This window comes from Natator depressus, chromosome 17, assembly GCF_965152275.1.
Source record: "Natator depressus isolate rNatDep1 chromosome 17, rNatDep2.hap1, whole genome shotgun sequence".
Classification (NCBI taxonomy): Eukaryota; Metazoa; Chordata; order Testudines; family Cheloniidae; genus Natator; species Natator depressus.
This window is the reverse complement of record NC_134250.1, coordinates 23,789,946-23,813,818: the sequence shown is the minus strand read 5'-3', so window position 1 is coordinate 23,813,818 and position 23,873 is coordinate 23,789,946. Positions and strand designations below refer to the sequence as shown.

The following is a 23,873-nucleotide window of genomic DNA, read 5'->3' as shown; positions in this document are numbered from 1 at the left end:
GCCCCCTGCCCTGACCCCTGCACCTTACATCCCCCCGCACACCCCAGCCCCCTGCCCTGACCCCTGCACCCCCCCACACACACCCAGCCCTCTGCCCTGATCCCTGCACCCCCCCACACACCCCAGCCCTCTGCCCTGATCCCTGCACCTTACATCCCCCCGCACACCCCAGCCCCCTGCCCTGAGCCCTGCACCCCCCCACACACACCCAGCCCTCTGCCCTGACCCCTGCACCCCCCAGCCCTCTGCCCTGATCCCTGCACCCCCACACACACACCCAGCCCTCTACCCTGATCCCTGCACCTTACATCCCCCCGCACACCCCAGCCCTCTGCCCTGACCCCTGCACCTCCCCACACATCCCAGCCTCCTGCCCTGACCCCTGCACCCCCCCACAACCCCAGCCCTGACTCCACTACCCCCCACACATACCCAGCCCCCCCCACGCCCCATGCCCTGACTCCTGCACCCCCCACACTACCCAGCCCCCTCACATCCCATGTCCTGACTCTTGCACCCCCCACATTCCCACCCCCACCCTGAGCACCAAACAGGAGCTCCTGCACCTTCCAACATTCCCACCTGCACCCCTCGCACCGAATGGGAGCTGCCCAGGTAAGCACTCCACACCCAAACCTCTTGCCCCAACCCTGAGCCCCCTCCCTCATTCTAGCTCCTGGCCAGACCCTGCACCCCAACCCCCAGCCTGCTCCTTCACGCCCAGCCCAGTGCAGAGAGAGAGGAAGAGAATGGGCTAGAACCTGGGAGAAGGTAGGTACCCACTCTGTGTGGGCAGGGCCGGGATCCCAGACCGGCAGTGGGCTGAGCGGGGCCAGCAGCCGGGACCCTGGCTGGCAGGAGCTGGCGGACTGAACCTCAGACCAGCAGCGGGCTGAGTGGCAGCAGGCTGAGCCGCTCAGCCCGCTGCCGGTCTGGGGTCCCGGCCGCCGGTCCTGCTCAGCCCGCTGCCGGTCTGGGGTCCCGGCCGCCGGTCCTGCTCAGCCCGCTGCCGGTCTGGGGTCCCGGCCGCCGGTCCTGCTCAGCCCGCTGCCGGTCTGGGGTCCCGGCCGCCAGTCCTGCTCAGCCCGCTGCCGGTCTGGGATTCTGGCTGCCTGCCCCTTGCCAGCCGGGGTCCCGGCCGCAGGCCCCGCTCAGCCTGCTGCCGGCCTAGGTGAACGGAAGCCCAGGCTGGCAGCGGGCTGAGCGGGCCGGTGGCATAAGATAAGCTTTTTAATTTAATTTTAAATGAAGCTTCTTAAACATTTTGAAATCCTTGTTTACTTTACATACGACAATAGTTTAGTTATAGAATATATAGACTTATAGAGAGAGACCTTCTAAAAACGTTCAAATGTATGACTGGCACGTGAAACCTTCAATGAAAGTGAACAAATGAAGACGCGGCACACCACTTCTGAAAGGTTGCCGACCCCTGGCCTAGACGTACCCTTAGACACCTACGCTACCAGGCTCCAGCAGAGGGGTTCCTCGCTGCGGATCACAAGTAGAGATAGGTACCAAACTCTGCGGGAGGGGCAGGGCTTAGGAAACATCCATCTTGTCGCCATCTCTCATTGGCTAACGCTGGCAGCTCCCCACCCAGTGTGATGGCTTTGGTGACTCGCATTCTGAGGTGCCTCTTGCTCCTCGTGCCTTGTAGAGGGAGCCTAGGTGCCTAACCCAGGCTTTGCGGGTAACAGTGGTTTGTTCCTGTGATCTTCTAAATGCCAAATTGCTGAGTGTTACAACACCCCCATCCCTTTGGGAATCCAGGCCTGGTACCTAACTCCCAGCTGTGAAGGCTGCTAGGTGGCAGGACACCAGGCACTACAATACCTGTGTGGATCTAGGCCCTGAAGGGCTTAGAGTGAGGAGGGGAGCTACAGGAAGCAGGCTCCCCCCACCTCAGCAGATGGGCTGCAAGGCTGGGGAAGAGGCCCAGGAGCAGGAGGGTCAAGCAAAGAAGCTGTGATCCATGCTGAGCTGCTTTATTTGGGGGTTACTTGTCAGCACACCCCATAAACCCTGCGCAGACCCTGGCACACACACCAGCCATCTACAAGAAAGAGAACTCATTTTTAACAAAACTACATCTCATAAGGTATTGATTTTGCATTAAAAGAGCTGACGCAGCCTTGTGTCATGCTGAAGCCCACAGTGCACCAACCAAAATGGTGCCAGACCAAAAGTCCTGACCAGCTGTATGACTGGCAGCTGCACCGAGAGCCCGTTGCATATGGTGCTCCTACTAACCTTATTACCGAGTTTCAGGGAATAATCCAGGACTGGTACAGAGAGGCATACAACTGTTTTGTGCTATTTCACTAATTGCTCTCTCCTGTTGGTGATGACCAAGCAAATGAGTCAAATGATTTGACATTGCTGCAGGATAGAGCCATCCAGGAGTGTGATGAGACTTTCCCGAAAGGCTGACTTCAAAATGGACGTGTCTGCAGACAGCAAAGAGTGCTAATGGAACAGAACATGGAGTTGCACAGAGCTGGCCAAAGAACTTCACCACAAAGGGGCCCACGGAAGGTAACTTGCGGAAGAAGGTTGGAGTAATGAAGAGTAGGCCAAAGGAGCTCACCACAGAGGGGCCCACAGAAGGTAACTTGCAGAAGCAGGTTACTGACTGGAGATGAGCCAGTGGGAATTCAGCGGATGGCCCAACATGTACTATACAAACTGATATGGCACAAGATATTTTGCACAAAGAAACAGGAATTATCCAGAGACAAAGTTGCAAGAAGCCATAAAGGAGAATGAGGAGGGGGACAAAACTCAGCTTCTAGTTTGACATTTCAAACTTTCCCCAGAAGCATGAATGAAACCACTTTCAGGGAAGGGGTTGGAATGGGGGAAGGGGTGGGAAGAGGCGGGGCAGGGGCGGGGCCTCACAGAAGGGGTGGAGTGGGGGCGGGGCCGGGGCGGTGGGTGGGGGGTGGTCAGTGGTGTGGCCCTCAGGCCAATGTACTAGTCCTCATGTAGCCCTCGTGGTCATTTGAGTTTGAGACCCCTGGCCTAACCCCACAAGCACCTCACTTTCTGCTGGTAAGCATGGGCAAAGATGCCTAAATCCTGATGCCACCCCACAGCTAACAAGCTGCTTTGAGCCCTTGCTCATGTGACACATCAACTGGCCACTCAGATGAGACATTCCCCACCCGTCTCCACAGCAGGACCTGATCCGGTAGGTGTTCTCAGACCATGCCTACAGGATCAGGTCCTGCACAAAACAGTCAGGGGCAGGCAAGCTGGGCATTCTTCAGGCTCACATATGCGCACCCACACCCAGGACAGCCAGTAGCCCAACAATTTAGGGCACACCCCGTTTAAATCCTTCCTCTTCCTGATTTAAAGCAGAGACTTGAACCTGACTCTCTCACATGCCAAGTGAGTGCGCTAACCACTGGGCAACAGAGTCACTCACACACTCACTCTGACCCAATGAATATTTTAATAGTTATACGAAATGGAACGGCTTCAACAGGTCAGATTAAGAGAGACACATGCCAGACTAGCCAAGAGCCTGGCAGTTCGGGCACTCACCTGGGAGAGCTGAATTCATGTCCTTGCTCAAAATCAGGCAAAGTGGGGACTGCCAGCCCGGGAACCCTAATAAAAAACAGGCCTCTGGCCTGACAGGCTGGGATCAATGGGAGCTAGGTACCTAAGTACCTTTATGAATCTGAGAGCTAAGCCCTGCCCCAGTCCTCGGCATTTCCTATCGGCTTTCTTAGGCAGCCCACCACTCCGCATGCTGGCTTCTGAGAACCCGTCTTAAATCCCTGGCTCCCCCCATGCACTGTACAATGGAGCCATTCGCTTAAATCAGGGCTCAGAATTCCACTAGGCAGCGGGACGCCTAAGGATTCGATGTGGCAATGCCATAAGTTCCTTTCTGAATGTGGTCCCTCTGTTTTTTAAAGTCCTATCGGGGGAGACCACTGCAAAATTCAGGAAAAGAATAACGCCTTGAGTGACTCACCTGAATGAACTCTAATCTAACTCAAGAACCAGTCACTGAAACAGTGAAGCTAAGCTGGAGAACCCACATTCATACCAGTTCCAACTGATAAGTAGCCGAACAACTTTTGTTCATGTGATGACTTGGTCATGTTAGGCTAAATGCTTCTCAGAAAGTCTTTACCTTTATTAAAACCCTCTGAATGACTCAAATGTATGTGTACTTGTATTTCACTAACAAGTTTAGTCTTAGTTATTTACAAGTCATGCTGATTCATTAAGTCAGTTGAGAGTGCTAGGACAAGAGAAACTCATCACTCTAGCTCAGCCTAATAATGATGTTATTGAAAGCTGGGCTTCATTACAGCAAAATTTACTTTGTCAAATCCTGAGTGTTTTAAAGAGGTCAACCTAGAAATTGCACAGCTTTCAAGAGAATTAGACAAAAAGAGGAAGACACTTTGAATTGGCTTGTAAACTAAAGATTTTCCCACTATTGCTGTGAGTAATTCATCTTTTTATAAAGAAACAAACAAGAAAAATTACAAAAAAAATAAATAAAAATTATCTGACCACTATTTGAACCTTTGGTTAAAGTGGCATAGGAACCCACAGCGCTGGTGAAATTCCTGAGAAACTAGAATGGCTTCAACATTATTCCGTGCATATTACAGTTTGGGCTTAGCGTATGATAGTCTTGTGCATGTATAAGTGGCAAAGTATGGCTCTGAGTCATGGGCAAGGTCATTCTGAACTGAAAACTGACATTCTTTGGTAACTAAGTAATTTGTCTAAAATTCGAAATCCTGCTGTAGAATTGTTTGGTGGAACTGACAAGAGCAGTTCCATAATTCCACTGGGATATAATCTTGATGAGAAGTAAATAAGGAGCTGTAATTAAGAATCCATAATTCTGTGCTGGAACCACAATCACTTGCACTAGACTAGTACAGAACTAGGATCAACGTTACCTTTGTAACAAGGTTGTGATAAGACCTTAAATGCATTTAACTAATTTATCATCTCTTGATAATTGTAACTTCTCATGTTAAATTCCATTTTCACATCATAAACATTATCAGCCAACCATCTGTATTCTGCTTTCTGTAATTTCTTATTAGCCAACACAACTTTGAAAGCAAATAAGCCTCAAAGATTTATATAAATTCTCCAGCTTGTACTTTAGCTAAGGAACACAGATCCAAAGAACAGTGAGAAACCTAGTAGAGGGCACTGGTTAGTTAAACCATCTTACTAATGTGCATTACATATGCCCGCAGTCTCTGTCTCTCAGTAGCGAAGAGGGCCACTGGCATGTGTGCTCCAGCCGTATCGGCTCTCTAGCACGGACCATTGTGGTTGGCGCGGGCCCCTGGCCTGGAGCATTCTAGTGCAACGGGAACATCCTCCCCACCCCCCGGTACTGTCCTGCATCTAGCAGTCAGAGGCCTCCCTTGCTTTGCAGCGTGGCCCTTGTGCAGGGTCCCCAGGCGAGTTCTGAGCAGCAGGGAAAGTTTCCTTCCCAACATCCCTCTCAGTACAGCAAACCTTCCCCTACAGGTTTCAGAATAACAGCCGTGTTAGTCTGTATTTGCAAAAAGAAAAGGAGGACTTGTGGCACCTTAGAGACTAACCAATTTATTTGAGCATAAGCTTTTGTGAGCTACAGCTCACTTCATCGGATTTCATCATTCATTTTCCACTGAATGTATCCGATGAAGTGAGCTGTAGCTCACGAAAGCTTATGCTCAAATAAATTGGTTAGTCTCTAAGGTGCCACAAGTACTCCTTTTCTTCTTCCCCTGCAGAGGCAGCTCGAGGGGCCCTCTGGGGAAGCAGGCGTTGGCCTCCTAGTGCTGCACAGCACAAGTTGCAGGGCTCCGGGGAGGGGCCCCGACTCACATACACACACCCTAGTGCAAGATGGCAGACAGGGAGTCTGTTGTTCTTTGTATCCTACCCCTCCTGCTCTCCCAGCCAAGACAGGAGCTGCCATTCATGCTAAGAGCTGATTACCTGCTGTTGAAGAAGGGCCCTCATGAAATACCCAACAACAGAGCGTCTGTGTTCTGGATGGGAGAGGATCTAGCAGCCGAGCTCCTGAAACACAATCAGACAGGAAGTGTTTACAGCCCCTGCCCAGAGGCACGTTTTCCAATCCTTTAATAATTCTCGTGGCTCTTCCCTGGACCCTTTCCAATGTATCAACATTCTTCCTGCATTGTGGGCACCAGCACTGGACACAAGATCCAACAGCAGTAGCACCACTGCCAGATACAGAAGTAAAATAACCTCTCGACTCCTAATCAAGATTCCCCTGCCTTAGCCCTTTTGGCCACAGCATCACACTGAGAGCTCATGTTCAGCAGATTGTCACCACGACCCCCACATGCTTTTCAGAATCGCTGCTCCCACGATACAGCCCCCATCCTGTAGGTATGATCTGCATTCTTTGTTCCTCCATGGATAACTTTACACTGGGCTGTATTAAAACACATATTGTTTGCTTGCATCCAGTTTACCAACAGATCCAGATCTCTCTGTATCACTGACCTCTTCATTATTGACCACTCCCCCAGTTGGGTCATCTGCAAACTTTAGCAATGATGACTTTCTGTTCTCTTCCAGGTCATTGATGAAAATCTTAAATAGCACAAGACCAAGGTTCCCTGTGGAACCCTACTAGAAACACACCTGCTCAATGGTGATTCCCCATTTACAATTACTTTTTTCAACCAACAGTTAGGCAGCTTTTAATCTATTTAATGTGTGTCATGTTAATTTTATATTCTTCTAATTTAATACTCAAAATGGCATGCTGTACCGTGTCAAATGCCGTACAGAAGTCTCAGTCTATTACATCAACACTATTCCCTTTATCAACCAAACTTGTAATCTCATCAAGAGAAGATATCAGATTAGTCTGAGGCGACCTATTTTCCATAAGCCTGTGCTGATAGACATGAACTATATTACCCTCCTTTAATTCTCTGTGAACCAAGTCCTGTATCAGTCAAGCCATTATTTTGCCTGGGCTCGATGTCAGACTGAGGGGCCCATAGTTAGGGGGAAACCACTCTAGCAGCTCGGGGGGGAAGAGGCTCCGATCCCCAGACCTACTTCCCTCCCCTTTACACCTCAGTGACAGGAGCATAGCCCTTCTCAAGCCTTGCCATGGTGCAGCTCCCGTGGGATGGGAGTCATGTGGCACGGCCCCGCTGCTCGCAAACATTGTGATTCGTGGCTCCTGAACCCCTGTTGCCTGGGACCATGTGAAGTCAGGAGCAGATTCTTCCCAGGCTGTTTATCCCAGTGCTTTGCCCTCTGGGGGACTGGGAGGGGGCAGGGGAACAGACCCCACCCCAGGAGGTGACTATAATCTGACTGTTCTGACCTTCCTCTAACCACTGCATCCAGCCCATCCCAGGGTGCTGTTGTTGCATAACCTTCCGCTAACGTGAAGCCAGGCCCAGCCTACCCCTCCCCATGGCACATGGGGAGTCAGGAAGGTAGGCCTTCCCTCTCAGCCACATTCGTGGTGGCAGCTCCCAAAGGGCTCCTTGGAGATTCTGGGCTAGATTCACAAGGAGACTCTGCTCCGCATTGCAGCACTTAATGTCTAGGCACCCTGCACCCACTGGAATTCAAAGACCCGAGGTAGGCACCCAGGCTTGCTATACACTGCACAGGAAAGTGAGCCACTAAGAAAGGGATTCACAAAAGCTGAGTGAGGAGCTGCCTAAGTGAGCCAGCACTCCATCCCTCGCGGGGAGTTAGGCAGCTGTGAGTCTAGCGCCTGAACCAGGTCAGCCTTTTTTCAGGAAAAACTAAGGAGGCAGCATTCCCCCTTCCCCTCGTCCCGTGTCACAGCATTTACCCAGAATACAGGAGACTCAAGTTCAAATCCCCACACAGCCTGATTGGGAGCAGCTCGCCTGTCTCCCCAGGGAGTGCCTGAACCGCCAGGCACAGCAACCTCTTAATCGGTCTGGCTGGAGCTGTTTCACTGTGTTTAAAATACTTACATATTCACTGGACCAAAAAGAGAGAGTGGACATGATTCTGTAGCTCAGGGCTTGGGGTGGGGAGCCCTGAGTTTACTTGCACTGGGTTATCCCATGTCCTGTGTGAATGCTCTAACCACAGGCCTCTTGGGTCTATGGGGGCACAACCATCTCCTCCTTGGCTGTTTCACATGGGGCCTGGCAGGCAGCCCCTGGGCATGCCTGCGGGATCAGGCCTGGCAGGCATGATAAGCAGGGGGATGCCTGGTTTGAGGATCTAGATGCCGAGCAGACAGCCTCTGGCAGAGGTGTAAGGGGCTGTACTGGGGAGTCCTAGACACCTGCAGATCAGGTGGCAGCTGTTTGAAGATCTGAATTTTGGACTTCGGTGCCCAAAGTGGCAGTTACGTGCCTAAACCCCTTTGTGAATCGAGCTCTCTGCCTCCATTATCTCATTCTCCTCCTTTCCCTTCAGGCCCTGACTGACTTGATGTCCCTCTTTCCCCATATAACAATTATACTAATGAATTAATGTCAACACCTTCCATCCCAGGATCTCTGGGTGCTTTCCAGACATGCATGAATTTGCCTTTCCACCTCCCCTGTGGGGTTGATCCCTATCCTCAGTCCCAGGCACTCAGGTCCCATGACAATGTGCACAGTATAAAATCCTAGAGACAGAGGAAATTAAAGTGAGTTCAAGGAACTGGTGCAATTCCCACTCACGTCAAGGGACAGTCTTGGAGCGAAGCTGGGTCTGACCAAGTGTATCGGGGGGCGATGCAGAGACAAAGATGTCTGCATGTAGACACCCATTTTGAACATCTTGCCCAGTGACTTTTAGGCTTCTCTGTCCTTCCCATGGGTGGGTTTGACACAGCTTCCCACTGCCCATCACAGGGCCCTGGGCAGAGGGGCTCCATGGGATAGCGCCAGATAAATACTATTGGTCAACTGCAGGTAACAACAGCCAGAAAACAAGCTGTCTCCCCGCTCGCCCAGGCCTGCCGGTGACGGGGCCAGCCGTGCAGCTAAGCAACACAACCCCAAACAGGACAGAGCCAACAAATGTGGCAAAGAGCAATTCAGGAGTTTGGGGACAGGGGACTGCAACAGCAATGTGAGGGGGAGTCCGAGACAGGAGAGCCAGCCCCTCCCTAGCCCCCCATGGGGTACCGAGGTCCCAGTCGGGACAGCCAGCCGCTACCTAGCCCCCCATGGGGCACCAAAGTCCCAGAAAGGACAGCCAGCCCCTCCCTAGCCCCCCATGGGGCACCGAGGTCCCAGTCGGGACAGCCAGCCCCTCCCTAGCCCCCCATGGGGCACCAAAGTCCCAGAAAGGACAGCCAGCCCCTCCCTAGCCCCCCATGGGGCACTGAGGTCCCCAGTCGGGACAGCCAGCCCCTCCCTAGCCCCCCATGGGGCACCAAAGTCCCAGAAAGGACAGCCAGCCCCTCCCTAGCCCCCATGGGGCACCGAGGTCCCAGACGGGCACCCCAGCCAGCCAGTCCGGGAGCCCCAGGGCAGGCGCTGGGGCTGGTGGCCCCCGGGGGCAGGTCGCGCTCGGGTCACTCACCGGGACCTGGGTCCGCGGCTAGCGGCCGAGCGCTCCGTGCGGCGGCTGCGGGCTTAGGGGCTCCCGGCTGCAGGTGCGGTGGCAGGGGAGCGGCCTCCGCGGCCGGGATTGGGCGCCCAGGAGAGGCGGGGAGGAGCGGGCAGGGGCGCCAGCGGGACCCGGGACCAGATCGACCCCGACCGGCCCCGGCCCGGTGTGAGCGGGGCTGACCGGCGATGCGGGAACTGGCCGGGCGGTGGGGGGCCGCGGCGCCGGGGTGCCGCGCGGGGACTGGGGGGAGCAGCAGGGGGGTGGCCGGGGGGGCAGGGCGGGGGGGGGCGTGTGTGTGACGTGGGCCGGGCTCTCGGTTGCGGAGCCGATACTCGCTCCCGTGCGTGGTCCTGACTCACGGGGACATAGGTCCCGACAGCGGGACTCCCAGGGCTGGTGAGTCACCCGCACCCGAGAGCAGCCGCTTCCTTCCCGGCAGTTTCTGTGGCGCTGCGGGGAAGTCCCTCCGGGCTCTCGGCTGGGCCAGGCAGCCTCAAGCCTCCCCGCAAGGCCCCGGAGAGTTCGGCCAGGCTCCAGCCATTCCCCCGCTCCCTGCATCCCCCAGCGCCGGGCTCCCAGTATCTACGTGCTAAGGTTGCCACCCCACCAGGATTGTCCTGGAGTTGACAGGAATTAAAGATTAATCTTTAATTGAAGATTATGTCATGTGATGAACCCCCAGGAATACATCCAATCAAAATTGGCAACACTAACCCCTGCTCCCCGCAATCTCCCACTACACCCCCCTCCCCCCAGTCAAGCTCTGGAGCAGACTTCCAAGCTGGGTCCTGGAATCCTACCCACTGGAGGTTTTTAAGAGGCAAATAGCTGCCAGGCATGTCTCAGGATCCCTTCCAGCTCTACCTGTCTGGGATTCTATGTCAGAAAAAATTTCGTCCAGGTGGCCTGAGCCACCTTTCCCCTGTAGCCCCTCTGGGGTACATGGGCACATGGCTGTCAGCCTCAAGACACAAAAAACATGACTCGGGGCCCCCAAATCATGCTTTTTAGTCTGTCTTTTGACTCCTTAGCTCCCCTGTAGTCCTCTGCCAGTGTGTGCATTTAAGAATTGCAGGTTGAAAAGACAATCTTTAATGCCCACAAAATACATCACGCCCTGGCTGCGCATGCAGGACTCCACTTACCCTCACTACTGTGAAACCATAAAATCATTCGCTTTTCTTCTTCTCATTTTAATAACTATATTGACAGATAAATGACTCTGCAGTTACAATACATAGAATCATAGGACTGGAAGGGACCTCGAGAAGTCATCTAGTCCAGTCCCCTGAACTCATGGCAGGACTAAATATTATTTCTAGACCATCCTTGACAGGTGTTTGTCTAACCTGTTCTTAAAAACCTCCAATGATGGAGATTCCACAACCTCTCGTCGCAATTTATTTCAGTGCTTAACCACCCTGACAGTTAGGAAGTTTTTCCTAATGTCCAACCTAAACCTCCGTTGCTGCAATTTAACCTTCCTGTCCTGTCTTCAGAGGTTAAAGAGAACAATTTTTCTCCTTCCTTCTTGTAACAACCTTTTATGTACTTGAAAACTGTTATCATGTCTCCTCTCAGTCTTCTCTTCTCCAGACAAACAAACCCAATTTTTTCAATCTTCCCTCATAAATCATGTTTTCCAGACCTTTAATCATTTTTGTTGCTCTTCTCTGGACTTTCTCCAATTTGTCCACATCTTTCCTGAAATGTGGTGCCCAGAACTGGACACAATACTCCAGCTGAGGCCTAATCAGCGCAGAGTAGAGCGGACGAATTACTTTTTGTGTCTTGCTTACAATACTCCTGCTAATACATCCCAGAATGATGTTTGCTTTTTTTTGCAACAGTGTTACACTGTTGACTCATATTTAGCTTGTGATTCACTATGACCCCCAGATCCCTTTTTGTGGTACTCCTTCCTAGACAGTCATTTCTAGGGTGACCAGACGTCCTGATAATATCGGGACAGTCCCGATTTTAAGTTATTTTCCCGCATCCCGACCGTACATTGGTCAGAACGCCCTTTGTCCTGATATTTTGGTTTGCAGTCTGGGACCGCACATACCTGGGGGTGGGAGCTGTGGGGCAGCTCCTGCCTCCAAACAGGGAAGCGGCCGCCGGCAGGAGCCTGCAGTGTGGCCCCTAGCTAGGCAGAGGCTGCGAGAGGGTCTTCGCTGCCGTGTGCTGCACCGGCTCCATCCTGCCCAATCAGAGTTGCGGGGGTGGGGCTTGCAGGTGCCAGCAGCATACAGAGAGCCCCCTGCTCCCCCACCCCAGCCCCCACCCCAATCCTAGGAGCCAGAGGGATCTGCCAGATGCTTCCTGGGAGCCTCCCCAGGTAAGCAGCCCCAGCACTCCCCAGGACTCCCCACCTTGCCCCGCAGCAGGTCCCTCTGGCTCTTAGGGTCGGGTCAGGTTCAATCCGGTTAGGTGGGGTCAGGGGCGGGAGGACAGGGGGCTCTCTGCGCTCTGCTGGCGCCTGCAAAAGCCCTGCTCTGTGGCTCCAGCAGCTCCCATTGGTGTTTTTCATGGTCAATGGGAGCCACGGAGCTCGTGCTTGTGGCGGGTGCAACATGTGGAGACCCCTCAGCCACCCCTGATCCTAGGAGCCAGAGGGACCTGCCAGATAGTTCCTGGGAGCCGCCCCAGGTAGGCACCGCTGGGATCCCCCACCCCCGGCAGATCCCTCTGGCTCTTAGGGTCGGGGGGGGGGGGGCAGGGGACTCTGCGGGCTGCTCCCGCCTGCAAGCCTGGTCCGTGGCTCCGGCAGCTTCCATTGGTGCTTTTCCCTACAATGGAAGCCACGGAGCTCGCACTTGTGGCAGGCGCAGCATGTGGAGAGTCTGGAGACCCCCCCTTGCCACTCTGACCCTAGGAGCCAGAGACTTCCCAGCAGGGCTGATGACTGCGGCCAGGGAAGGGGGCAGGGCGTGATGGAGTGAGTATCTGAGAGGTCTGTGGGGGATGCTGGGCTGTGAGGGTGTGGAGGGCGCTGGGCAGTGGGGGAGATCTGTGTGTGTCAGGGCACTGGGGATCTGTGTGGGTGTCAAGGTTCCTTCCCCACTCTGAACTCTAGGGTACAGATGTGGGGACCTGCAAAAAAACCTCTTAAGCTTATTTTTACCAGCTTAGGTTAAAACTTCCCCAAGGTACAAACTATTTTACCTTTTCCCTTGGACTTATCACTGCCACCACCAAACGTCTAACAGATAAATAACTGGGAAAGAGCCCTCTTGGAAACGTCATTCCCCCCCAAATCCTCCCCATACCCTACACCCCCTTTCCTAGGGAAGGCTTGATAAAAATCCTCACCAATTTGCATAGGTGAACACAGACCCAAACCCTTGGATCTTAAGAACAATGAAAAAGCATTCAGATTCTTAGAAGAAGAATTTTAATAGAAGAAAAAATAAAAGAATCACCTCTGTAAAATCAGGATGGTAAATACCTTACAGGGTAATTAGATTCAAAACATAGAGAATCCCTCTAGGCAAAACCTTAAGTTACAAAAAGACACAAAAACAGGAATATACATTCCATTCAGTACAGCTTATTTTCTCAGCCATTTAAAGAAAACAGAATCTAACGCATCTCTAGCTAGATTACTTACTAAGTTCTAAGACTCCATTCCTGTTCTGTCCCCGGCAAAAGCATCACACAGACAGAGAGAGCCTTTGTTTCTCCCCCCCTCTAGCTTTGAAAGTATCTTGTCTCCTCATTGGTCGTTTTGGTCAGGTGCCAGCGAGGTTATCCTAGCTTCTTAACCCTTTACAGGTGAAAGGGTTTTTCCTCTGGCCAGGAGGGATTTTAAAGGTGTTTACCCTTCCCTTTATATTTATGACAGGGGCATTGTGTAGTTTTGGTGGTGGGGCTCTGGGGAAGGGCACTGGGAGGGAGGGGAAATCTGTGTGTATTGGGAAACTAGCAAGTGGGGGGTTCCGTGTGGGGTGCTGGGCAGCTGTGGTGGGGCTGTGGGTGGCGGGGGTGCTGGGCAGGGGTGGTGGTGTGCACAGCAATGTGCATTTGTGGTGGAAGGGTTGTTTGGGGGGGGGGCTCTGGGCATAGTGGATCCAGGGGGCGCTGGGCAGGGGAGCTGTGTAGGGCAGCATGGGCCCACCCCCAACAGGAAGGGGCACACTGGTAGCACAGGGCCAGGCGAACCAGTGTGCCTCTGACCATGCCATGCATGCCCCATTGCCCCTGGCCGGCTCCACCCTTCCCGCTGCTCACCTCCTCATCTGAAGGCGGGGGTAGCGGGTGCAGGGGTGGGTCCCAGCAGTGCTTACCTGGGGCGGCTCCTGGGAAGCAGCCGGCAGGTCCCTGAGGTGAGTGTCAACTGGGCTGAGCCAGCAACATGGCATGGGCCAGTCCCGGGGCAGGGAATCACTCTTGGGAGCAGTGTGATCAGCCAGGCCAGGGCCTGCCCCTGCCAGGCTTCTTCAGGACCCACTTGCCTGGAGGGGCCCAGCCAAGCCACCCGCCATACTCACCTCCCCCCACTGGCTGAGTCTGGCCCCACTTCTGCACCCGTTCACGGTGGCTCAGTGCTGAGGAGACAGGCAGGGCCCTAGACAGGTGGTGGGCACGAGACTGTCCAGAACTGGAGCTGCACTGGGGTCTGGCCAGGGCACAGGGTGGAGAGGAGCCAGCAGGCTTGGTGGGATCTGGGGATGCAGCACAAATGGAGCAGGTCATGCCAGGACCCCTTCTGAGTGTGGGCCTGGCACCACTGAGTTACCAGTGTAAACCCAGCTGCCCTTTCCTTGAGGCTGGGAATAAAAGTCAGACTTCAATTCAGCTGTCACCTGCCAGCTCTTTATGACCAGACTTAGCGCTGCATCAGCTCCAAACCTCCTCTTGGCGAACAAGCCTTGGGATCTGACCAATCCAAAGTGAACTGAAGTTTCCCATTTATTTTAAGGGGCAGGGCAGCACCCGCAGAAAGCTCTGCCATCTGGGAAACTCCCTCTGCAGCAACAACAGAGGAAAACCCACCCCAACCAATTGAGCCCAGGTGGCTGCTAACCTCCTCTCCGGCCCAGCCCCAGGCTGGAGTGTTCCAATGGCTCTCGGCACCCAGGGCTGAGTGACAGCCCTGGAGTGGAACCACTCTGCACTGGGGGTGCCCCTAAGAAGGGCTGGGCAGGTCAGCTCGCAGGGAGCCCTGGCTTGCAGAGCCGGGCAGGGGTTCCCCTGCAGCCGGCTCCGTGGACGCAGCGGAAGGGCTAAAACTGCCGGCTCCGAAATGGGATGTGGCTCTGTGCTCAATAGGGGAGGCTGCTAGAATTGGTGAGTTGCTATTTCAAAGCTTTTCTTTCACCACCTGTTTTTGCATGGGGGGTAGGTGCCCCACAGAGGTAAAACTGCATCCTCCGCCCAGCAGGGTGTGCAGACTGGTCCACCTAGCTCCTGGCAGAGCAAAGGAAAGGAGACACCTGCCTCTGCACATGCCGATTCCCCCCAGGGCAGGCCGGGGCTGCGCACTGCTACGCTGCTGCCCAGCTCACTTACCCACGTTGGCAAGCAGGGATTGCACCTGGTGGCGGACATCTGCGCGACGTACAATCGGGACACCATTCGTCCCGATATTCAGATCACATTTAACATTTGGTAGTGAAATAGAAAATTAGTCGATTGGGAATGTCCCATTAAACCCGATTGTGCTCTGTTGTCTGTGAGGGGCTTATTCCTTCACCCTCCCACTTCCCTGGTCCTTCTCGCACAAACAGAGAGCAACAATACCCGAAGTCCAAAGGTGCAAACAATTCGATGTTTATTGGGGTGAACTTCCAGCAAGCAAAGATTCCAGTTTCCTTCCTTAGTGTCCCCCTTCCCAGCTCTGACACCACAGAGCCTTACCTATGTCCCTTTTCCCATCCCCCCCCCTTAGCAAAACACGATTCCAATCCCCCACCCCCATTCCCTGTTCCCATTCCCACCCTTACTTCCTGAGTGACTACAGACTATATAGTAAAACATGAGTTCTGCTCAGCTATACCTTAACCAATCATTTTTCTGAAATTTAACTAACCAATCCTAACATAGTATAACATGATTATCTAACCAACTCTATCCCACCACCTTAATTGGTTTACACCCAACAAAATTAATTAGACAGCAGACAGAAACAATCACAGAACCAGACAGAGATTATACAGACAAACAATGGGGAAATGGGGACTACAGTGATAGAACACAGAAGTGAGGATTTCACATCCCAGCTATTGATAAGTGAGTTCTTGCCAGACAGGATGCTATCAAACTAAGTTTCCATTTACATCTTCTAGGCTCTTCCCTTTCTCTGGAGGTGACAGGCATTATCAGGACAGGATTGTATTCCTAACAGCCCAATAGCACCTTCTTTCAATGGGACTAGGTTGGAATGTGAGGGGGTGACCGGTCGCTTCCCAGCTTATGGCTGCCTCTGCTGCTTTGCCAAAGGCCTTAGCCTAAGCACAGGGCCTCAGACTGTCACAGTGAGAAAAGGCCCTATCAACAGGCAGACAGTAATTTTGATTCTTTCTTTTATACTTCTATAACTAGATATATGATAAACATATACCTAAATTCTTAGAGTATAGGCCTTTGCAGACAGGCCTGAATATCTATATCCTAACACTCCACCCCTTTTTGTTTTTTTCTTTTTCTTTTGGGATCCTCCTGCCCAGGTATCCCTGGAAAAGCAGAGGACATATGGCAACACATTTCCTGATAGGGCCAGGCGTCAAGGTGGAAGGTGTCGATGCTCCATCTGTCCCACTGCCCCTTGTGTAGTACCATGCCCTGCACCTTCTCTCGTACGGGCATACCACACCTATTCCAATTAGTGTTCCAGACTTCCCATTATAGTGGGCCTGAGAAGGTTGGGTCCAGGTTGTCTAGCACACTGCAGGGTGGGAAGGGCTTACTACATTACTTGTGGGTTATAATTAGTGGCTGTTCTCTAGGGGGTTGTGCCCCCCTTGTTCATTTTCATATGCAATGAAATACAAATACAGTTAACAATACACCATCTGCTGTGATAATTTACAGCAACACTGAGAGTTCTGACCACTGGAGTATGCCCCAACATCCGAGCCACCACCAAAACACTGCCTCTCCTCCTCCGACAGGGTCAAGATTTTCACGTGTCCAGTTGCTGGCAGTTGCAACAAGCTGCCTCTGCAGGTTTTGCGTGCTTTTGTCCATATTATAAGTTCATTGAATGTCCACAGAGAAATGGGTTATTGTCCAAACCAACTTAACCACTTGGTACGGAATCAGGCAGTATGAACTGGTTTGATTATTTACAGCAGTAAGATTCACAGATCCATTTGTGCACCAAAGTCCAGATAGCAGCATGTAGATGTGCATAGTTTGGTTATGGTCTAGTGTAATTGTGCCCCCTAGTAATATGTACATTCCCAGCAAAACACCTCATACACAGTACACCCAATTGTCCACCCCTTGCCATAGGCCAATGGGTGTGCTCCTCCATAGTCATAGCAGAGGGGCACATCCAAACATCTTCTCTTCATTTACACCATTTCACACACCCCTCCATTGATTCCCAGTGAGCTCCTCCCCTTCTCATTATTCCCACAGGGCTTGTGGGGACCACCTTAGTTGCAGTTCCATTTCCAGGTGCCATGGTAGCTATTACACAGGTGCTGGCCTCCTAGTTGAGCATTTTGCATTCCCATACACATCTCCCCACTAGGTCAGCCTTTTGAAGCCATCCCTCACCCGTGTCATGAGGTTTTTTGTTCATTGAAACACAACACGACAAACGCCACAGACAAACAACACAAAAAAAGATCCATGGTATTCTGGATTATTCTTCTGCTGGCGCCAGCTTGCTTGTAGAGTGTCTGAAAAACGAAAGAAACAATTTCCATCCCCCTTGTGGGGACAGATTATTGCTTAATAATAATACCACTTCCTTTTTACAAATCTCCTTGCTAAATGCAGGAAAAACAGAAGAATTACCTCCAGGCTGTCCTTATTTTGTTCTATAGTCAGGCTAGTGAATTACCCCACTCACTGGTTATTTATGAAATTGATGTGGTGGTGTACCTCAGTTTCCCCTCTTGTACAACAGACCGGGTTTGCAATAGTTTCTTTGCTGTACCAAGCTTTAAGTTTATTCTCAGGTAATAGCTGAGAGACAGCTTTAGATTTCTGCACTGTACACACACACACACACAGCCCTTTGGGTTAACCTGTCCCTCTTATTTTCAGGCTTGTCTTGTTTTTTCACCTCCCTTTCCTGGAGGGTCATAATTTGAGTCTTCTAGTAGCTTGTTTGCTGACCAGATGTATTTATTATTTGCAGCTCCTTTGTGCTGCTACTTATGGGCAGTTTTTTCCTTCCCCCATCAGCTAGGTAATTTGCATCCACACAGAGGCTTTTTGGCTTGCTTTTGGATCCAAAGCTATTAGCAGCTCAGAGACTATCTTAAAAGGGACACAATCTACTTCCACCAGAGTCTGATTACTTTCCACTTTCATCTCCTGCTCCAAAACAGAGATCTGAAAAAGAAAGCACATTTAATTTTAACTAAGTACCATGTTTTCTTTGTATTTCTTTTACCCCTTCTCCAATATACACTGCACATGTCCTGGGAAAATGCACACTCCTTCCATAGTTTAACCTCCATAACATTATATTAGCCATATTAATTTTACACAAGGTGTAACTGCCTCCCCCGTGCCCACAGAGTTTTCATGCACCTCCACCAAAGCAACAGTCCGATCCTCCAGAGCCACCCCAAGGCTCAGTGTTCCCATCATTCCTCCCCTTTTCCTTTCTTTTACCTGTGCACACACCCAAAATTCTCTTTTGTCTAACATCCCTTGCACTGTGATTACGCTTTTTTACACAACTGTACCCTGATTACACTCCCATCTTGTACAACTAGACACAACCATGGGCAGCCAAGTTAAGTTCCAATAGAAACCCCTTACATTCCTTTAGTGATTTTGGTTACATTACCCAATGTAGTCAAATAATTTTGATCAGATTATCTCTCCGCCTGCTGCCTGCAGCAGTCCCTTATAGACCATTTCTGTGGGAAAAGGGCCCATTTTCCCTCAGAATAGCTGTAAAGACTTCTGGGGACAGAAGCATAGTGGTGGGAGTAGCCACTCTACCTGACCCCCTTGGAAAATTTAATTACCAAGCTTCCATCCAATGTGACTGCACAGAGTTGCACATACAGTTACATTTATATAACTGGGTTTTATCATTAAACCAAAAACTTCCTTTTTGTAACACCATAACTGTTACTCTTTAACATCTTCACAACAGTTACCTTTTACTATTTCCACAACTCCCAAATGTTTACTTTCCTCCAAACCCTGTATTATCAATTTCTACAAAAGCTATTTGTAACTTTTCACTAACTTCTTTAAATCACTTACTCCTACATTTAGTTCTTTAAGGTAGTGCAATTTGTTTGTAACAACTCAGCCACCAAATACAATTATTGCCACACAGCTGCCTTAACCTGTGCTGTCTTTACCTTGAGACTGTTCAAAAAAGCAGTAAAATATTTGTCTCCATGGTTGCCCCTCACTGGAATGGGACCCCACTCTGTCACTCACTGGGATGGTGGGACCTGGGGAAGGGTAAGCGCCTGGGCCCGCTGTCCAGCCCCAGCCTGGGGAGGTAGTGGAGAGGGAGTTTGCAGCATGAACCCATGGGAGAGGAGAGGGCTTACCGAAAAGTGACCTGACAAGTCACTTTCACCTGAGCTCTCTGGTTCACCCTTGCCCTTCCAGACAGAAGCCCGAGCCAGGGCTGCAGCCTGCAGCCAGAGGAGGGAAAACTGATTTCTAGCACATTGCTTCATACGCCGGAGAAGGACACGTCACTCAGCTGTTACTGGAACTGGACAATTGTATTGAAAAATGTAACTCAGTACAAAGCAGCGGAAGCAGGACTGTCTAAGGGTATGTCTACACTACGAAATTAGGTCAATTTTATAGAAGTCAATTTTTAGAAATTGATTTTATACAGTCATTTGTGTATGTCTCCACTAAGCGCATTAAGTCGGCAGAGTGTGTCCTCAATACTGTGGCTAGCATCGACTTACAGAGTGGTGCACTGTGGATAGCTATCCCACAGTTCCCGCAGTCTCCGCTGCCAATTGGAATTCTGGTTTAAGCTCCCAATGCCTGATGGGGCAAAAACATTGTCGAGGGTGGTTCTGGGTACATGTCGTCAGTCGCCCCTTCCTCCCTCCCTCCGTGAAAGCAACGGCAGACAATCATTTTGCGCCTTTTTTCCTGCCTGGGTTACCCGTGCAGATGCCATGGAGCCCGCTCAGCTCACCGCTGCTATTGTGAGCACTGTAAACACCTCGCACATTATCCTGGAGTATGTGCAGAACCGGGCTAAGAGACACCAGCACGAGGACGATTGTGATGAGGACATGGACACAGACATTCCTGAAAGCACGGGCTGTTCCAATAGGGACATCATGGCAGCAGTGGGGCTGGTTGATACAGTGGAATGCCGATTCTGGGCCCAGCAAACTAGCACAAACTGGTGGGACCGCAGAGTGTTGCAGGTATGGGATTATTCCCAGTGGCTGCGAAACTTTCGCATGCGTAAGGCCACTTTCCTTGAACTTTGTGAGTTGCTTTCCCCCACCCTGAAGTGCAGGAATACCAAGATGAGAGCTGCCTTGACAGATGAGTGGCGATAGCCCTGTGGAAGCTTGCAATGCCTGACTGCTACTGGTCAGTCGGGAATCAATTTGCAGTGGGCAAGTCCACTCTGGGGACTGCTGTGATCCAAGTAGCTAATGCAATCACTGACGTTCTGCTATCAAGGGTAGTGACTCTGGGAAATGTGCAGGTCATACTGGATGGCTTTGCTGCAATCAGGTTCCCTAACTGTGGTGGGGCGATAGATGGAAACCATATCCCTATCTTGGCACCAGACCGCCTTGCCAACCAGTACGTAAACCGCAAGGGGTACTTCTCAATGGTGCTGCAAGCACTGGTGGATCACAAGGGATGTTTCACCAACATCAACGTGGGATGGCCGGGAAAGATGCATGATGCACGCATCTTTCGGAACTCAGAGCTGTTTGAGCAGTTGCAAGAAGGGACTTACTTCCCAGACCAGAAAATTACCATTGGGGATGTTGAAATGCCAATAGTTATCCTTCGGGACCCAGCCTACCCCTTGGTCCCATGGCTCATGAAGCCGTACACAAGCAGCCTGGACAGTAGTAAGGAGCAGTTCAACTATAGGCTGAGCAAGTGCAGAATGGTGGTAGAATGTGCCTTTCGACATTTAAAAGCTCGCTGGTGCTGTTTGCTGACTAGGTTAGACCTCAGCGCAACCAACATTCCCATTGTTATTGCTGCTTGCTGTGTGCTCCATAATATCTGTGAGAGTAAGGGGGAGACATTTATGGCGGGGTGGGAGATTGAGGCAAATCACCTGGCAGCTGATTTTGAGCAGCCAGACACCAGGGCAATTAAAAGAGCACAGCTAGGTGCGCTGCACATCAGAGAGGCTTTGAAAACCAGTTTCATGAATGGCCAGGCTACGGTGTGACAAACCCTTGCTGCAAACTTCTTGCTGCAAACCCGCCTCCTTTGTTGATTTTAATTTCCTGTTAGCCAACCACCCTCCCCCCCTTCGATCACAGCTGGCAAAGGAAATAAAGTAACTATTGTTTTGAAACCATGCATTCTTTCTTTATTAATTAAAAAAAAGTGAGATAACTGACAAGGTAGCCCAGGTGGGGTGGGGTGCAGGAGGAGGGAAGGACAAGGCCACATTGCTTATTGTAGCCACACTACAAATCAAAACTGTTTGAATGACAGCCTTCTGTTGCTTGGGCCATCCTCTGGAGTGGAGTGGCTGGGTGCCCGGAGCCTTCCCCCCCCCCCCCGGTGCCAGCGTTCTTGGGCATCTGGGTGAGGAGGATATGGAACTTGGGGAGGAGGGCAGACGGTTATACAATGGATGCAGCGGGGGTCTGTGCTCTTGTTGGCTTTTCTGCAGCTCGCACAGATGCTTCATCATGTCCGTTTGCTCCCCACTCCTCCTCCTCAGCATTGCCTCCTGCCTCTGCTCTTCGTGCTGACTTAATGCTTTCCTGGCCTCTGCCACTGAATACCTCCATGCATTAAGCTGTGCCCTATCAGTGTGGGAGGACTGCATGAGCTCAGAAAACATGTCATTGCGAGTGCATTTTTTTTGCCTTCTAATCTGCGATAACCTCAGGGACAGAGCTGATAGGGGGAGCATAGAAACATTTGCACCTGGGGGGAGATAAAAAGAGAGAGTAAAATTTAAGATGATACATTTCTGAGAACAAAAGGGAATCTCTTTCACAGTGAATCAAGCAATTCACAGCAGACAGCACGTGTTTTAGGTACAAGGTCGCATTTTTCCTTTTATATTGAGCGCCTGCTGGTATGGTGACACATCACACACACACAGCTGGGCAACAGAATTCAGTTTCCAGGCAGCCATGGTAAGCCTTTTGGTACATGGGGTTGGCTTCTTTCACCTTCATAACATGTGGGAATGGTTTCAAACTGCAGCGCTCTCCTTTCCCATAGCAAGCAATGCCGCTTGTGTTTCACATTTAAAAGGAGGGGCTGCAGTTTTCAGGTGGATGTGCAGCACACACCTCCCCCCACCCCACCGCATGGTTATTCTCTGGGATGATCCCTTCACCCCCTCCCCCCGCCATGTGGCTATTCTCTGGGATGATCCCTTTTAGCCAAGCGCAAACAGCCCAGCATGAACGGGGTCCTTTTACTGTTCCCTTACAAAAATTCCCCTATTTCAACCAGGTAACCATGAATGGTATCACTCTCCTGAGGCGAACACAGAAAGATATAGACTGAATGTTGCTTGAATACAACCAAAACCCAGGACCATTCACTGCCATGCTTTGTGCTGAAATGATTCCAGACTACTTGCTACTGGCTTGGCGTGGTAAAGTGTCCTTCCGTGGAGGACGAAATAAGGCAGCACTCCCCAGAAACCTTCTGCAAAGGCTTTCAGAGTACCTCCAGGAGAGCTTCATGGAGATGTCCCTAGAGGATTCCCGCTCCATCCCCAGATGTGTTAACAGACTTTTCCAGCAGCTGAACTGGCTGCAAATGCATCCCAATTCTTCAGGGCAAATCAAACATTAAACACTATTGCTTTTAAACCATGTACTGTAGTTACAAATGTGCACTCATCAGAGGTGCCTTCTCCGGCTTCAGGGTTGGGGATCCTGCCTTGGGAGGGTATTGGCTCCAGGGTGATGAAAAGGTCCTGGCTGCCGGGGAGAACGGATTCACCGCTTGCCTGCTGCGCATTCTCCTCCTCCTCCTCCTCTTCTTCATCCATAAACTCCTCCTCCCTGTTGCATAAGACTCCCCCCTTGCAGGTGTCCACGGACAGTGGTGGGATAGTGGTAGGGTCCCCCCTAGAATGCCATGCAAGCTGATCATAGAAGCAGCATGTATGGGGCTCTGACCTGGAGTGACTGTTTGTCTCCTTTGTCTTTTGTTAGGCTCGCCTGAGCTCCTTAACTTTCAAGCAGCACTGCTGTGTGTCCCTGGTGTAGCCTCTCTCCACCATGCCCTGTGAGATTTTGACATATATATCAGCATTTCTTCTTTTTGATTGGAGTTTGGCTTGCACAGATTCTTCTCCCCGTACAGCGATCAGCTCCAGTGTCTCCCTTTCAGTCCATGCTGGAGCTCGTTTGCGATTCTGGGGGGACAGCATGGTCACCTGTACTGCTGAGCTTGCAACGCTGACCAAATGGAAAATGAAATTCAAAATTTTCTGGGGCTTTTCCTGTGCACCTGGCTAGTGCATCGGAGTTCAAAGTGCTGTCCAGCCCTCTCCCAACTCTGCTCTGAATGGTGTATCTCCCCTCTGCTCTATGCATAGCCGAAAGGACAGGGCCGGAGGGAAGGGTAAATGGCTGGCGGGGGGCGGAGGGGGGTGCTCCCAGCAGTGCCTCAGAGAAAACTCCTGGGAGGTAGGGAAAAGGAGGGGTCCCAACACCCAGGGCACAGCCAGTGCCAGCTGGGAGAGGCTGCTGGCATGTTCAGTACAAATACCTCTTCACTCTTAGTTACCCATCTGCACCCCCCCAGCCCCCACCCCCCCCCCCAGCCAGAGAATTCACCAGGATGCCAGCTGAACCAGCTGGAGGAATCTGTTGGGTTTGAAGGAGGAACGGAGCCCAGTGGGGTTTCTCCAGCTGGCGGGGATGAGGGTGCCTCAGAGCCGGGGTGCAATAGATCAAAGACAAAGTATCTACAAACAGAAA

General features: G+C 51.6%; 1 protein-coding gene across 6 annotated transcripts in view; it reads right to left on the bottom strand.

The window, feature by feature from the left end:
- The window catches only part of LOC142000261 (claudin-4-like), a 38,088-nt gene extending 24,836 nt beyond the window's left edge, over positions 1-13,252 (bottom strand). For 3 of the 6 annotated variants that reach the window (XR_012642202.1, XR_012642204.1, XM_074974395.1), the window contains exons 1-2: positions 9,550-9,667; positions 5,986-6,069 (exon numbers count right to left, since the gene is read on the bottom strand). The gene's annotated coding sequence lies outside the window, so the exon portion shown is untranslated. Of the gene's footprint in view, positions 1-5,985; positions 6,070-8,514; positions 8,645-9,549; positions 9,668-13,192 lie in introns of those variants that run through there. The other 3 variants (XR_012642203.1, XM_074974397.1, XM_074974396.1) reach the window with 2 other exon arrangements.
- Between the last annotated feature and the right edge of the window lie 10,621 nt (positions 13,253-23,873).